Source organism: Giraffa tippelskirchi, chromosome 12 (genome assembly GCF_054371585.1).
Source record: "Giraffa tippelskirchi isolate mGirTip1 chromosome 12, T2T-mGirTip1v1.2.pri, whole genome shotgun sequence".
NCBI classification, from domain to species: Eukaryota; Metazoa; Chordata; class Mammalia; order Artiodactyla; family Giraffidae; genus Giraffa; species Giraffa tippelskirchi.
In genome coordinates, this window is record NC_137286.1 from 54,013,163 (window position 1) to 54,029,637 (window position 16,475).

The 16,475-nt window shown below is 39.5% G+C and overlaps 1 long non-coding RNA gene across 2 annotated transcripts; it reads right to left on the minus strand.

The window, feature by feature from the left end:
• Positions 1–1,764: 1,764 nt before the first annotated feature.
• LOC145528407 (uncharacterized) lies at positions 1,765–3,813 on the minus strand. 2 transcript variants are annotated; one of them, XR_014070382.1, is made up of 2 exons: positions 3,658–3,813; positions 1,765–3,135 (listed from the first exon to the last, which is right to left on the minus strand). It is a non-coding gene; the product is annotated as an uncharacterized LOC145528407 (long non-coding RNA). The 2 variants fall into 2 exon arrangements; XR_014070383.1 differs by having other exon boundaries at positions 3,646–3,778.
• Between the last annotated feature and the right edge of the window lie 12,662 nt (positions 3,814–16,475).

A 16,475-nucleotide genomic window follows, 5' to 3' on the forward strand; every position in this document is an offset into this window, starting at 1 on the left:
GTAGTACTAGATACCAAAGATAGTAGAAATATAAATGAGAGTAAAACTTAAAAATAAGAAAATCTTATCCAATAACATAATCTTGTCCGTAAGTTAGTAAAAATAAGATTATATATGATTTCAACAGTTAGCATTGTTGATCATCTTGGGGAACAAGAGTGATCTGCAGAAACACAGCTAAGGGCCACTGAGATAGTCTGCTCCTCATAGTACACTGCTTGTATGTCATCCATTTAGTTGTGGTTTTTTTTTTTTTCTTTTTCTTGCTTCTTAGATTTCTGGCTCACTAAAGATAGAGATCATGCATTATACTTCTTATTATATATCATAAAGTTTGTCATTTGTTTTAGTCCATCCAGCTTCTATAAAAATAACATAAATTGGATGGCTTATTAACAACACACATCTATTTTTTAGAGTTCTGGGGGCTAACAAGACCAAGATCTAAATACCAGCAGCTTTGGTGTCTAAGTGAGAGCCCACTTCCTGGTTCATAGACAGGGTCTCTTCCTATGTCCTCATATCAGAAAGGGTTGGGAAATCTCTCCAGGGCCTCCTTTTTCAGGGCAATAACCCCATTCAGGGAGACTCCACCATCATGACCTAATAACCTCCTAAAGGCCTCACCTTCAATACCATCTCTTTGGGGGTTAGGTTTCAACATATGAATTTGATGGGAGAGACAAAACATTCAGTCTAACCACCATTTCTTTTGACACAAAGTTATACTGATGAATCAGTATAGTCAGTTATATGTTGACTCTATTTCATGCTCATGAAGCTTTTTCTGTATTTCCTAGACCTTAATTAACCTCCGTTGGAAACAAAACAAAACAAAATGATACAGGAGGAGGATAAGAGGGAAAATATGATTGTATGATTCTGCCATCATCATAGAACTGTTTGGAGTGTGACATTCCTGACCTCAAAAGCTGGCTAGGAGAGCTAATGGTGGAAGAAGTCAACAGTCTTAGAATGATCATGGGGCCATGTGGGGTCACGTCTATTCAGACCAAGAGCTCATTAAGTAAGGAATCAAGAGTATTGTTATGAAAGCAGAGAGGGCAACTTGGTCACTGTCTTTGACTAACTTCACTGTCTTGGGCTCAGCTGTCTCTGAGACAAGGAGCAAATGGTTTTCCAGGAAGCACCAGCAAAGTAGATGGGAAGCATGATGCAGAATAAGGAGGACAGTGAGGTGCATGCATGAGCTGCTGACACCTGGAACTCCACCTTGTCAGGGGCATTTGGGAGATGAGTGAGAAAACTGGAATATTTGCACACGACTTCCCATTCCTTGCTGACTTTAAACTACTTGTGTGTGCTGAGTCGCCTCAGTCGTGTCCGACTCTCTGCGACCCTATGGACCACAGCCTGCCAGTCTCCTCTGTCCATGGGTTCTCATAGAGGGTGTCCAATCCCCAGAAACTTTCCCAAGAGGAAGCCCTGGGAAGAATCATGGGTATAGATGCTTGGGTAGGATGCCATTGGCGTATCCTGTAACGGAGAGGACTCAGGTCTGGGCAGGGCATGATGATACCTACTCCAGCCCTGCTGTCAGTCATGGATCCAGAAAAAGACCTACTGCGCAGTATGTGCTCCGCTACAGTCAGTCACCGCAGCCTCACAGCTGAGAAGGAGGACCTTCTTTACACTGCATCAGAGATCAACAGTCCTTCCACTGTCTGTCCCTTGTTCCCTTGAAACTGTAGTCATATCTATTAGATTTCTTTCTCTCTCTCTCTTTTTTTCTCAGTCTTTGGATTTTCTTTAAGTGTTTTTTTTTTTTTTTTCCTCTTTGAGACAGAAAATATATGGAGCTCAAAAGAAGAACATTTAGTGACAACCACCCAGGTCCTAGCTTACTGGGATACTGAGATAGCTACAGGGCAGGTAGTTTTTTAAATTATGGAGTTAGAATTATAAAAATAAATTCTCATTGATTATGGGACAAATCCATTATTTGACCTGAAAATTCTATAACCAAGTCGATTTTAGTATTGTCTCCCGCATTTTCTATGAATTTAATCCTCTCTTATATCCTCTACGCCATTTCTCTTTCAAGACTGGAATGAGCATAGGTAATTGCTATTTAATAATAGGTGCGTGCATGCGTGTCTGCTAAGTAGCTTCAGTCATGTCAGACTCTTTGTGACCCTGTGGACTATAGCCCACCCAGCTCCTCTGTCCATGAGGATTCTCCAGGCAGGAATATTGGAGTGGGATGCCATGCCCTTCTCCAGGGGATCTTCCCAACCCAAGAATCGAACTTGCATCTCTTATGTCTCCTGCATTGGCAGACAGGTTCTTGACTACTAGCGCCACCTGGAAATCCCAATAGTAGGTGCTTAAGTGGTAAATGGATTCCATCACATGTTTTCAGGCACAGAACTGAAATTTTCTTTGTGAGGAATATAATAGGGGCTGAAAATTGAAGATGGTCAAAAATTATAATTACCAATGTTATTTTTAAGAAACTGAAGCAACTAGATATAATGAGATGTGGATGTTCTCTGGTGTGTTTTAAGCCTCAAAATATTAGCCTAAGATTTGAAAAGGTTTACTAGACACAGCATTTCATCCAGAAATACAAATGACACTGATTAGTTATCAGCGTTTGAATTCTCTTAGCCCTTCTACCTGAAGGCAGCAAACGCAGTATTAAAGTTTGAGTAGGAGGAAAAATTGAAAAAGCGTTTGGTGTTGATGCTTACTGTGCCCCTTTTACTAGAAGTCCATCAAGGCAATGTTGTTAAAATCAACTAGGATGGTTATCAGGGACCATTCAGTTTAGTTCTTTTTGTGTTCTCAGTCAAGAGAGGAACCTGAAGAGGCAGACCCACTTTTCCTTTATTAAATTACCCTCTTTCTTTGGATGGAATTGGAAAATCAGTGGTAAGTAAACAATTATCTTTGCTTAAATGCTAAACCTTGGCCAAGGAGTCAACCACTGAAAGCTGGAGGCGGAAAGAGCCTCTTCCCACTCATGTTTTCAGAGAAATAGTTTAGCATGTTACTTTCACAATGTATTTGCTTAGTGGCCTGAGTAATAACCTATCTTACTGCACTTGTCGATGGAAGGAAGAAGCCAATGGGAACACAGTTCCTCTTCAGTCCTAATGTTGGATGCCTGTCCTACATGAGGAAAAATAATGTTATTTAAACTGGGACTAGAGAAAACAAGACTAGCTTGTTCGTATTCTGTAGGCATTGGGAATGTTTATGTATCTGGGGAATAGCTATTATTAATGAGATTCTTTGCTTTTAACATAAGAGGGGATGGATTTTGCCCCCTGAGATTTAGTTTCTCCCTCAAATTGAACAGCAACCTTGCTTTCTGTGGAAACTACCCACCCACTGAACAGTATTGAGTTCTTTTCTGTGTCAGGGCCTGGTGTAGGCATTAAGCTACATAGAGAATAGGTCCTTCCTTCGTGGACTTCACGTCCAACTTTCATGGAAATAGGGGGAGATGTAAGTGATATGGGTGTGATGAAATAGAGAGAGAAGGGAACATGGAGGAAGGAATGAGGGATGGTAGGAAGGAAGAAAGGAAAGGATGCAAAGGAGAAAGAGAAAAAGGAGGAAGTGAAGGAAGGGGGATGGAAAGAAGGAAGTAGGGATATGCAAACCCATTTGACTCACCAACATACTCACCAAAGCTTCTCTCATGAACCCCTTTCTCTTCTCTTCAGAATCATCTACCATGGGCCCCTGGTGGCTCAGATGGTAAAGAAACTGCCTGCAATGCAGGAGGCCTGTGTTCTCTCCCTGGGTCGGGAAGATCCCCTGGAGGAGGGCATGGCAACCCTGTGTTCTTGCCTGGAGAATCCCATGGACACAGGAACCTGGCAGGCTACAGTCTATGAAGTCACAAAGAGTAGGACACGACTGAGTGACTAACCCTTAACTTTCACCATGGACAAAATCAGATCAAAGACCTTAGGAACTCTCTGACATGGAGCCAGCAGACCCTCATCTACATCTTGGTTCCTTTCTCCCCAAACCAACAGGAAGTCAGTCTAAGTCCCCAGCATTTCGATTCATCTCTCTTCTTTCTCTCATCACTGCAGTTGTGAAGGCTACTTCAGCTTACTGCTTCCTTTCCAACTTTCACTTCCCTCATTAATAATTATTATCCAGAGGTACCAACTAATCAGTATATTGAGATCCTGGACACTTTTATTGTTCAATATAAGAGAAAGACAACCAAAATACATTGGTGACATGGAAGCAGAACCTAGAGCTTATCTTTCAAAAATAGTTTTCAAAGTACTCCTAAAATGAGGTGTCAAATTCATATTTTGGTTCATCCAAGAAAGTCCCTCAATAGAGCATTGTCGGGCATTGTCCCTCTAAAACATGTTTACTCATTTAACCACAGGAACAACTTGTTGCTCAGAAAATTACAGTGTATTTTCTTTCATCTCTGTAGGATTGGTATCAACCAATATAAATCAGTAGTAAAGTGTGGAGTGCCACCATGGGGGAGGGAACGTGAGATTCTGGGAATATAGTAGAGAATAAAAGAGACCTGGTCCTTGTGTCATGGAGCATCTGTTTTAATAAGGAATATAAACATAGTAGGAAAACTTCTTTGGTGGTTTAGTCACACTATGACTCTTGCAACCCCATGGATTGTAGCCTGCCAGGCTCCTCTGTCTATGGGATTCTCCAGGCAAGAATACTGGAGTGGCTCGGCATTTCTTCTCCAGGGGATCTTCCTGACCCAGGAATTGAAATCAGGTTTCCTGCACTGCAGGCAGATTCTTTTACTAACTGAGCTATGAGGGAAGTCCTAGGGGGAGAAAGACAAAAAAAAACCAAAAACTTCTTTAAGGACCAATTATAGTCACAAAGAGTTCAATACAACTGAACAACCAACACTTTCACTTTCATAGTGCTAATTGGAGAAGTACCTAGATTTACGATGATGGTTTAATCAATAAGTTGTATCTGACTCTTCTGTGAACCCATGGACTGTAGCCCACCAGGCTCCTCTGTCCATGGGATTTCCCAGGTAAAAATAATGGAGTGAGTAGCCATTCCTTTCTCCAGGGGATCTTCCCAACCCAGGGGTTGAATCCAGGTCTTCTGCATTGCGGGAGATTCTTTACCAACTGAGCCCACCAGGGAATCTGAAATACCAGCAATCCAATACTTCCCATCCAACAGACAAATATTTCCTACTGTTTCTCTAACTTACTGCCTCTGGAATCATAGGATGGTTTATGCTCTCTGTCTTCCAAGGTTTTCGAGTTTCTTCTTAGAGGAAAAAAAAAATCCAGTTATTATTCTTTTCCCTTCAGATATTAAAAAAGGGGAAATTATTAATAGATTTTGGAAGCAGGAGAGACACAGGAGGAGTTTGTGTTACTTAAAGTCTATTTCCCCAGTGAACCCCTCAAGTCTGCCCAGTGTTTCGATGAGTCTGGGTTATGTTTTTGGTCCCCATCAAAAAGTCTGCTGTCCCTGCCTTCTGGTACAGTACAACCCTCAATTCTAATTAAGATGCTTTTCAAGCCCACTTATCTGACAGGAGCATACAGCAAACAAGAAGCGATGAGGCACCAGCACTGGAAAATGAAAGCTTTGTCATAAAACCCAGTGTTTTACCACCTCCCTGTTTAAACTCCAGTTACCCAGAGCACAACAGAAGCTGAGACAATCCTACCCCTGCCTTCAGCAGGTGCCCCAGTGGCAGAGGCTCAAATTGCTTCCTCTCCCCAGTCTATCGATTAACCTCAGAAGGGAATCAACTCTAAGGAGTGACATAGTCAGTCATTATGCTGACACTGTCACATTTGCCTAGATTATTAGCATTTTTATTTTGCTGTCATCCAGCAGTCAATTGACATTTGTTTATTGGACAGCAAACAATCATATTTTATATGCTTCAGTTTGCAAATATTCTAATGTCTCTGCAAGGTATATATTTTTTTTCCAAAATAGTCATCTCTTTGAGAAGAGAGGACTTATGGAATATATACTGGCTTTTTTCCCCTTCTTTTTTAGCACTGTTCTGCATTTCATTTATTATTTTTTTAAACTGTATTTTGTGTTGGGGTTTAGCCAGTTAACAATGTCGTGATAGTTTCAGGTGAACAGTGAAGGGAACTCAGAAAGATATAAAGTACGATAACATGGAATTAGTGTGAATGGCTCAACAGCAGATGGTTTCAGGATGGAAAGAATATTGGGGATTACATATTTCTACACTGACTTTTCTGAAGAGATGATCAAGAACAGAAATGGGAGGTGACTTACTCAAGGTCATAGTGACAATTAAGGGCTTATTGTAGCAAAGAAACTCAGACCTTCCATTTTATCCTGAGCATGCAATATTTTCTCCATAGATATTGACTTTAAGAAGAAAACAAATGAACCAACAAAAACACAGTATTGAATTATTAAATAATATTGGTCATATGTTCAGTTCATCAAACCATTTTGACAAGCATTGAAATGTAATACACATGAAATGTAAAGATGCTAAGGAGTTTTATGGGAAAATTAGGAAGTTAGGTGATCTTGAAAATGTAGTAAGGTCTATAAAGAATTCAGACCAAAAAAGAGCACATGCTATATTACCACCTGGGGGAAGAAGATGGCTGGAAGGGGTTAAGGGTGATGATTAAGTTCCATTTCTCTTTTTTAAAAATTGAAGTGTAGTTGGTTTACAATGTTGTGTTAGTTTCTGATTAGTTCTGTGTTAGTTTCAGAATATATATATCCTGAAAATATATATATTTTCTGAAAAGATATATATACATATGAAGAAGAACATATATATACATACATTCTTTTTCATATTCTTTTCCATTATGGTTTATTACAGGATATTGAGGATAATTCCCTGTTCTGTACAGTAGGACCTTGTTGTATATCTGTTTTACATATAGTAGTTTGTATCTGCTAACCCCAAACTCCTAATTTACCCCTCCCTCCTTCCCCTTTGGTAACCATAAGTTGTTTGTTTTCTATGTCCGAGAGTCTGTTTCTGTTTTGAAAATAATTTTCTTTGTGTCATCTTTTAAAGTCCACATGTATGTGATATCATATCATATTTGTCCTTCTCATTCTGACTTACTTCACTTAGTATGCTAATCTTTAGGTTCATCCATGTTTCTGCAAATGGCATCATTTCGTTTCTTTTATGACTGTATCCCAGTGCGTATGTATCCCACATCTTCTTTAGCCATTCATCTGTTGAAGGGCATTTAAGCTACTTTCAGGCCTTGGCTCCTGTAAATAGTGCTGCTATGGAAACTGGGATGCATGTACCTTTTCAAATTATAGTTTTCTCTAGATATATGCCCAAGAGTGGGATTGCTGGATCATATGGCAACTCAGTTCTGTTTCTTGATGTGTGTTTGGTTACACATCCGTGCTCACTGTATGAAAAAGCATCAAACCAATGATTTGGGCCTTTCCCTGTATCTCAATTAAAGGTTTACATAAATATCTTTACCCTTAGATCAGTCTTCCTTGAATTTCAAACCTAATGTGGTTGAGTTTTAATTTATATTTTTCAAACCTTAGTCTAGGAACATAGGAAGAAGTAGCTTGGGCAAAACCTTGGAAAATTAGATTTATGGCCTGGATAGAAGGGTGTCTCCAGGCCCTATCACATGCCAATCATGTCTCTCACTGGTTTTATCTGTACAAGAGAGATAATAAAACATTTACCTCCTTGAAGACTAGGAGCTCTGTGGAAGGGCTGATGAAATCCTTCCCATTAAAATGGGTTTCAGTGTGCGTGCTAATTCACTTGAGTCATGGACAACTCTTTGTGACTCTATGGAGCCTGCCAGGCTCCTCTGTCCATAGGCTTTTCCAGGCAAGAATACTGGAGTGGGTTGCCATGCCCTCCTCCAGGGGATCTTCCCAATCCAGGGATTGAACCCACGACTCCCGTGGCTCCTGCACTTCAGGATGATTCTTTACTGCTGAGCTATAGGGGGAAGCCTGGGTGATGGTGTAGTGGTGAATAAATATGACCCACTTGAAACAACCAGAACGCCTCACTCGCCCTCAGCCCTAAGTCTCTCCAGAAGCATTAATGCTAACTCACCTGCTTTATAATTTTCCCAAAGTTCTCTGTACTGTTTCAAAAATTATTCTACTTGTGTTGGAAGCAAATGTGAACATCTTTAACCACCATACAGCATACAATCTTGGGTTTAATTATTCCAAAGTGAGCCAAAAGTTTAGAATTCCCCTTAGCATTTTTGTCAAGGCTGTGTATCCAAAGATGATGAAGGTGATTTTGGTTAGAAGCTGCAGTAGTTTTAAAATAACCACAGAATTCCTAGACATTTCTGCTCATTGAGAAGTTCTATCTCTTGCCTCATCCCACAAACACACCTCAAACCAACAGAGTGTAACACAAGTTCTGAGGCTGAGTCCCAAATGGCGAATCTTCGAGTCATTCCATATCGAACACCAGACAATGTAATGGAAGGAGCCTTCAGATGATCCCAGTCCTAGGCAGTAACTCATCCCTTTCCACCCCAGACCTTAAGTCATCTCAGCCAAAGCCCCAGATGCTGAGGAACTAGTCATCCCCATGTTATGCTTGCTGAATTCCTGGCCCATTGAACCACTGAACATAATACAATGGTTATTTTAAATCAGGAATCATTGGGGTAGTTTGTATGACAGCAACAGGCATCAGACCAGGAACCTAAAAAAATCTAAAATTTATTTATGTTTAGCCAATGTCATTCTGCTGGAGAGACTGAGCACTCTGTGTGTGTAAGGATGAGGCACGCTTGAGGTGTGCGATGGAAAGGTCTTGGGCAGTCAGTATCAGAGAGACGTGGGTCCTGATGCCACATGTGGCAGCTGATTCAGCTTTAGTTGAGCTATTCCCCTGTAGAGGACTTTCAGTGCTTTCCCTAAGGTAGTCACAGAGTTGTAAGAATCCTGGTTATGCTTACCTAAGGGTAAACATGGAGGGAGTGGTGATAAATTAGGAGGCTGGGCTGAACACGTACACACTGCTATATATAAAATAGATAATTAACAAGGACCTACTGTATAGCACAGGGAACTCGACTCAGCTTTCTGTAATAATACATACGAGAAAAGAATCTGAAAAAGAATGGAGATAGGAATGGCAACCCTCCTCAGTATTTTTGCAGGAAAATCCCATGGACAGAGGAACCTGGCCGGCTACAGTCCATGAGGTCACAAAGAGTCAGACACCACTGAGTGACTGAGTGTGTGCATACACACACACACACATACATAAAACTGATTCACTTTGTTATACACCTGAAACTAACACAACATTGTAAATCAGCTATACTGCAATCAACTATATGCCAATAAAAGTTTAAAAAAACAATTTGCTTTGATTATAAGCCACTTGATGTCTGTAAAATCCTCACATATGGGAAAATATATCTAGACTAATGTATCAAAATTTATTATATACTTTAAAATATAAAGTCATTTAAAAAAATCTTGATGCCACAAATAAAGTTCTATCCTAGTAAAAAAAGAGAATCCTGGTAAGGCATATAAAAATATTAACTTTCTAAACTATAAATCATTTCAGAAGTAATAGCTACTCTTAAGAGTTACATGTTCTCTGTGGTGAAGTTGATTTCATACTGATCCTATTGACAGTTGTTTGTCTTATAGCCCAGTTAATATTATAAGAGACCACAGGCATATCTAAAGTGACTAGATCATTGAGAATATCCATCCTATTTGCCCATTGAAATATAAGGCATGACTCACTTTGAATCTGGTTCTGACAGCATATGAGCTGAGCAGTGAGCACAGGTTCTAATTAGAAGAAATAGCAGGCTGAGTATCAGAAGAACCAAGCAATCTCTATTTGTGACCGAGGCACGTCTCATTTATTTAATTTTTTCACTCTGACGGGAATGATATTTGAAGAATACTCAATAGAGAGATAGTTTCCCATAACTGTTAGATCCTATATCTTTTGTTACCAATGTTTCAAAACCAGGAACTTAGAGCTATTCAAGATGAAAGAGAATTCTCTCTCCCAGAAACTAAAGGCATCCTTAAACTCTGCTGTTTGCAGAAAGATTTCACTCACACGTCCAGCTTCTAAGGATGAATGTAAATGCTAATCTGAGCATCATTGCCTCATTTAGTTCTACTATAAAATGGGTACAACATTCCTCAGCGGGAAAGTTTTTAATTGATGTAAATATTTGGGGCTCACAGTACAAGGAAAGGTTAGGTGATTACTTTAACTTGGTAGAAGATTTGGCAGGGGTGAAGGAGCTTAACTCAATAATGAATAAGAGGACTAATTCTGAGTATCAGATTAAATTTGCTCTTTCACATTCCTGATTTTTTTTCTCTCCAAACAGAATTGTGTTTCATATATCGTGCGGAAATCTCCTCCCTGTGTAGATGCTGGCTTACGCCCCCCACCCCTGTATCTCTTAACAAGCTCCTTGGTGCAGCTGGAATTAATGCTTCCTGTCGTTTTAAATAATGTGACATTGAAATACAATTTTTTAATGTGCTGGCGTTTAACATGCCACAATATTTCAGTTATTTTACATTCATTTGGGTGCTCTAGTGTTATTACAGCTGTTATGAAATTCTGACAAAGAGGTGCATTTCTTTCTTCTGTTCCACCATAATTGCTTTTTGCCGCATCTCTGAACCGTAACCATGGCGATCTGTAACATTCATCAGAGGACCTCTTGTTATTTCCCTCGTGTGAATGAAAAACAAAGCGGTATAAATACTCAGAGAAGTTTTACAAAAGCAGTCGTTCTCCTCCTTCTTTCCTTCCTTCCTTCCTTCCTGTTTTCCTACCTCCCTCCTTCTGTCTGTCCATCCATCCTTTCTTCCTTCTTTTTTTTTCTTCTATCTTCATTCTTTCCACCCCCAATTTTCTTTTCTTTTCTTCTTCTTTTTGTTTTTTTTTAGTTTCCAAAGGTAGAGGGTCTATTGAGGGAAAATTAAGGGGCACGGCTTGAGATTTTTCTTTTCTTTTTTTTTTTTTTATGAAAACGTCTTTTGTACAGAGAAAGCACAGGGAGAAAATGAGAACTTAAGTCAGTCTTTCCCAAGTCTGACTGGTTACAAACAAGTCCTTGTTGGAGCTGCTTAATGTGGAATATCATTACCATACTGGAACCATTCTGTTGATGTACTGTCTTGCTCTTCCTATTGTAGGGGTGGCTGAAATGAGCATATCCCGGCTGTATTTTAAATTGCCATCTTTCTGGCAACTTGAGAGGGTGTTGGGAGGTCAATCCTATCTCATGTATTTGTTCCCTTTTCATCTCTTCTGCTCAGGTATGACTTGACTATTCAGGTAAAGTTGGTACAGAACTCCCATTAGATCACCTCTGTGAAAAGGCAGTACATGCAAACTGGACAGCTCTGCTGTATCCATATGCCAACACCAGCCATAAGCCTGAGAGTCAGCTTCACTTGAAACATCAGTTAATTCCCTATGGTGCTGCTACTTCACTGATTTGAAGGTGAGGAAGTGTGGAACGTTCTGAATTTTATTGGAATGGTCATCATAGATATTCCTAGAACTGATTTCAAAAACTCTGCCTCACTTTTTTGATAATTTTTTTTTACCACATTTTTCTTTCAGATACCTAAAACCATTAAATACTTGGCATTTTCTATCAGGCTTCCCAGGTGGTGCTAGTGGTAAAGAACTTGCTTGCCAATGCAGGAGATGTAAGGGATGCGGGATTGATCCCTGGGTCGGGAAGATCCCCTGGAGGAGGGCAGAAATCCACTCCAATGTTCTTGCCTGGGAATCCCATGGACATGGGATGGGCTATGGTCCATAGTGTTGCAAAGAATCGGACATGACTGAAGCAACTTAGCATGCACACTTATTTTCTATCAAGTAGATTTACAAGAAGGAATCTAGCTCTCGGTGTTACCTAAAGCTAATTGAGTTAGTTTTGCCAAGTGTTTTACATTCTACTGTGTTCCCATTTTGTCACCTGTGATCTATTCTTGGGTTCTTGCGACGAGGTCACATCAATAACACGAATGTGTTTTAGGGGCACAACCATTGCAAAAACAACTGACCACAAATAAGGAATATTTGTGGAATGGTTTGGACTAAAACTTCAAACTTTCAGAAAGAAAATTATGGAAATTTAGTGTAACTCTGGAATTACAGCTAAAAGCATTTTGGGTTTTCATTGTGGTCTCATTATGTTCACGTCTTCTCTGAAACTTTCAGGGATTAATTTCATCCCAACAAACTAATTCTGCTGGCCCATGGTGATAAGTTAAAAGCATCAATAGATACTCTAAGTAAACTTGATGGCTGTGAGAGTGAGCCTTCTGATGTTCAGTTTCATGGAGATTAAGTCGTCAAGAGTCCCATCTGCTGTATTTTGAAAGCCATTGCCCTGTTCCTACCAGGACCACACTTCCCATGAGCTCTTCCCAGTCAATGAGTAAGCATTCAAAAAGTTAATATTCTTCAAACAATTCATCATTATATGCCAATATTTAATTTGCAAAGTATCTCATTTTTTCATATCTTCAATAATAATTTAATAAGTTGGTAAGGAAGACATTATTATATTTATTTGTAGGTAAGCACTCTGGAGCTCTGAAGTTACTTAACACTAAAGTAGGTATCGATAATTCCCAGTCTTCTAGACTCACCTTCTCTTCTAGATGAGCAAACTATTTATTCACACATTTATTTATTCAAGAATTACTGAATACCCACTAGATTTGACACTTTATGAAAGATCTGTGGGCCCAGAAACAGATGCTCAGGAGATTAACTGAACTCAAGAGAATGGGGGAGTGTGGACCAATTTCATCTGTCCAGTGTCTGACAAACCCCTAACCCTAGATGGTTCTGTCCACCACTTTCTAGCTAGTTCCTTGTCTCTGTTGTAATGAGCCACCTTGGATACCAGTCTGTTTTATGAACCCTTGAAATTGGCTTCTAATTGACCCTTTCCATTAAAGAGCCTCTTGATGAAAGTGAAAGAGGAGAGTGAAAAAGTTGGCTTAAAGCTCAACGCTCAGAAAACTAAGATCATGGCATCTGGTCCCATCACTTCATGGGAAATAGATGGGGAAACAGTGGAAACAGTGTCAGACTTTATTTTGGGGGGCTCCAAAATCACTGCAGATGGTGATTGCAGCCATGAAATTAAAAAACACTTACTCCTTGGAAGGAAAGTTGTGACCAATCTAAATAGCATATTTAAAAGCAGAGACATTACTTTGCCAACAAAGGTCCATCTGGTCAAGACTATGGTTTTCCCAGTAGTCACGTATGGATGTGAGAGTTGGACGGTGAAGAAAGCTGAGCACTGAAGAATTGGTGCTTTTGAACTTTGGTGTTGGAGAAGACTCTTGAGAGTCCCTTGGACTCTTGAGAGTCCATCCTAAAGGAGATCAGTCCTATGTGTTCATTGGAAGGACTGGTGTTGAAGCTGAAACTCCAATACTTTAGCCACCTCATGCAAAGTGTTGACTCATTGGAAAAGACCCTAATGCTGGGAAGGATTGGGGGCAGGAAGAGAAGGGGACGACAGAGGATGAGATGGCTGGATGGCATCACCGACTCGATGGGCATGGGTTTGGGTAGACTCTGGAAGTTGGTGATGGACAGGGAAGCCTGGCATGCTGCGATTCATGGGGTCGCACAGAGTCAGATACGACTGAGCCACTGAACTGAATTGAACTGATTTTTGTTACTGCCCATCCTCTTCAAGATAGAGTGATCCTTCTGAAACTCAAATCTTCTCACCTCCATCTCCACACTTTCTAATATGGATGCCTTTAGCAGTCTAAACACATGTCAAAGAATGAAAAGAAATTCTACGCAGGATCTGTAGTATCTAACTGGTGTGAACTCCACCTGTCTCTCTAGCCTTGTCTGTCATCATTACTCCTAGACCTTGGGTTTTAATTTTATTATTCTCGGTTTCTCAGATGTACCAAGACCTCTCTTGTCAATTGGCTTCACACAAGATATTCCCTCACTCATCTTGGAACAGTTTTTTTTTTCCCCACCCTATTCACTTTGACTGATCCTTTGGATATCAGTTCAATACTTTTTTCCATTCTTTAAATTTCTGATTTAGGTCATTTCCTCCATCACACACTTTCATATTCCAGTGTACATTTGCTACATTATACCTCTTAGTTATAAATGTATGTATATGTCCTTGAATCATCGATTAGTGCACGCCTTCTTCACGGCTATTTAGTGAAGATCTTAAGGTATAAGAAACATGTATATTGCTGTATTATTAGGGTCTAGTATATATTCTGACATGTGAGTAAGTGTGAGTATTAGTTACTTAGTCATGTCTGACTCTTTGCAACCCTATGGACTATAGTATGCCAGGCTCCTATTTCTATGGGATTTTCCAGGCAAGAATACTGGAGTGGGTTGCCATTTCCTTCTCCAGGTGATCTTCCCAATGCAGGGATTGAACCCGGGTCTCCTGCTTTTCAGGCAAATTCTTTACCATCTGAGCCACCAGGGAAGCCCCTGGCATGTAGCAGTAATCAGTAAATATTTGTCAAGAATGAAAGATTATGCCATATCCTTATAAGCAAATATGCACCACTAAAATTGAAGAATTTTTGAAAACACAGAAGTATTTTAATACAAACACAAAAACATTTTAATACAAAAGCATAAAACTGTATATAGCATAAGATCACATGTATGCATACTCAGTCGCTTCAGTCGTGCCCAACTCCTTGTGACCCCATGGACTGGAGTGGGTTGCCATGCCCTCCTCTAGGGGATCTTCCTGACCCAGGGGATCGAACCTGCATCTCCTGCATCTCCTGTGTTAGCAGGTCAGTTCGTTACTAGCACAGCCACCAAGGAAGCCCGTATGACCACATACTCATGGTTATATAACTATTATGCAAAAAAAATTTGATAAAATTGGTTGTCTCAGATAAACCTCTAGATTTTCTAGATGATTATCTTTATTACTTGCTTCTCATTATCTTGTACTTTGGAAAGTTTCCACAATGAGATTTATAGGAGTTTTATTTCCAGGGGAAAAAATCATTTTTTTAAGCCACATGGCTTAAAGCTACCTCAATTTAGGAGATTTCTCATTTTAGCAATTGGTCACCTCCTTTGTCATGCATTGTGGAACTTGTGGTGAGCGGACTTCTTCTCTTGGCCTACATCAGACCCCCACAGGGACACCTGGGGCTATCCTCCTGATTTGTGGGCTGGGAACTCAGTATACACGTTCATGTGATGATTAGAGCAACTTGGCATTGAAATGTCCTGATCATTTCAGGTCTCTGTCGTCATTAGAACTATTAGTTTATGCTGCTCCTTGGAGAGCCTTGGGGTCTTTGGACTGTATAAGTAAGGAAGGTCAGTTATCTCTCAAAACCTTGAAAGACCATTTAGAGTGGTTGTTCTTTGGAAACCAAATGACAAACTCTAATAAATAAGCTAATATATATGCAATTTTCCTTGTGGTGTCTCAGCCTAATTATTAGATTATTGGAATTCTCAAGGACAGAATGATGAAAAGTAAGCATTAAAGAGAGCAAGAAAGTAAAGATATATCTGAGCTTATGAGGGGGTACTTTTGAGACATTTTCTTACAGAGAGTTATCTCTAGAAATTCACTTGATTGTTATTTATGGTCATTGAGGAAAAATACAAAACTTTTTATAGGATACATTGAGTCAAAACAAACTAAAATGTACAAGTTAAGTTGATCAGAAAATCAGTAAAGTTAAAATTAGTGAATCTTCTTTTCTTTTGAGGAAGTTTGGCCAATATTTTTAACTGTCATCAAAATAATATCATAAATGCTATCCCATTCTGAATTTATAATGAGGAGCTTGAAATCCATCAATTTGGTGAACTCATGTTCTACTTATCCAGGTAAGAGAGAGAGAGATAGGGAAAACTGAAACATTTAATTTTTAGCTACTTTTATACTGCTAAGTGGCATTTGACATTCTATCTTAAACTGGTTGCACTTAAAATTATTTACAGATACAGTTTCTCCACTTAGAGCACCTCAATGGATAAGGCAAATGCTAATAGCTACCAAAGGGGAAATCAACAGTAACAGAATAATAGTGGGGGACTTTAATATCCCACCTACAACAGGTAGATCATCCAGACAAAAAAACTAACAAGGAAACACAAGCTTTAAATGACACGTTAGACCTGATAGACCTAATTATATTCTAATCAATAAAATTAGAAATGAAAACTGACACCACAGAAATACAAAGGATCCTGAGAGATTACTACAAGCAACTATAAGCCAATAAAATGAACAACCTAGAAGAAATGGGTCAAGTTTTAGAAAGATACAACCTTCCAAGACTAAACCAGGAAGAAACAGAAAATATGAACAGACCAATCACAAGTACTAAAATTGAAACTGATTAAAAACTTCCAACCAATAAAAGTCTAGGACCAGATGGCTTTGCAGGTGAATTCTATCAAACATTTAGAA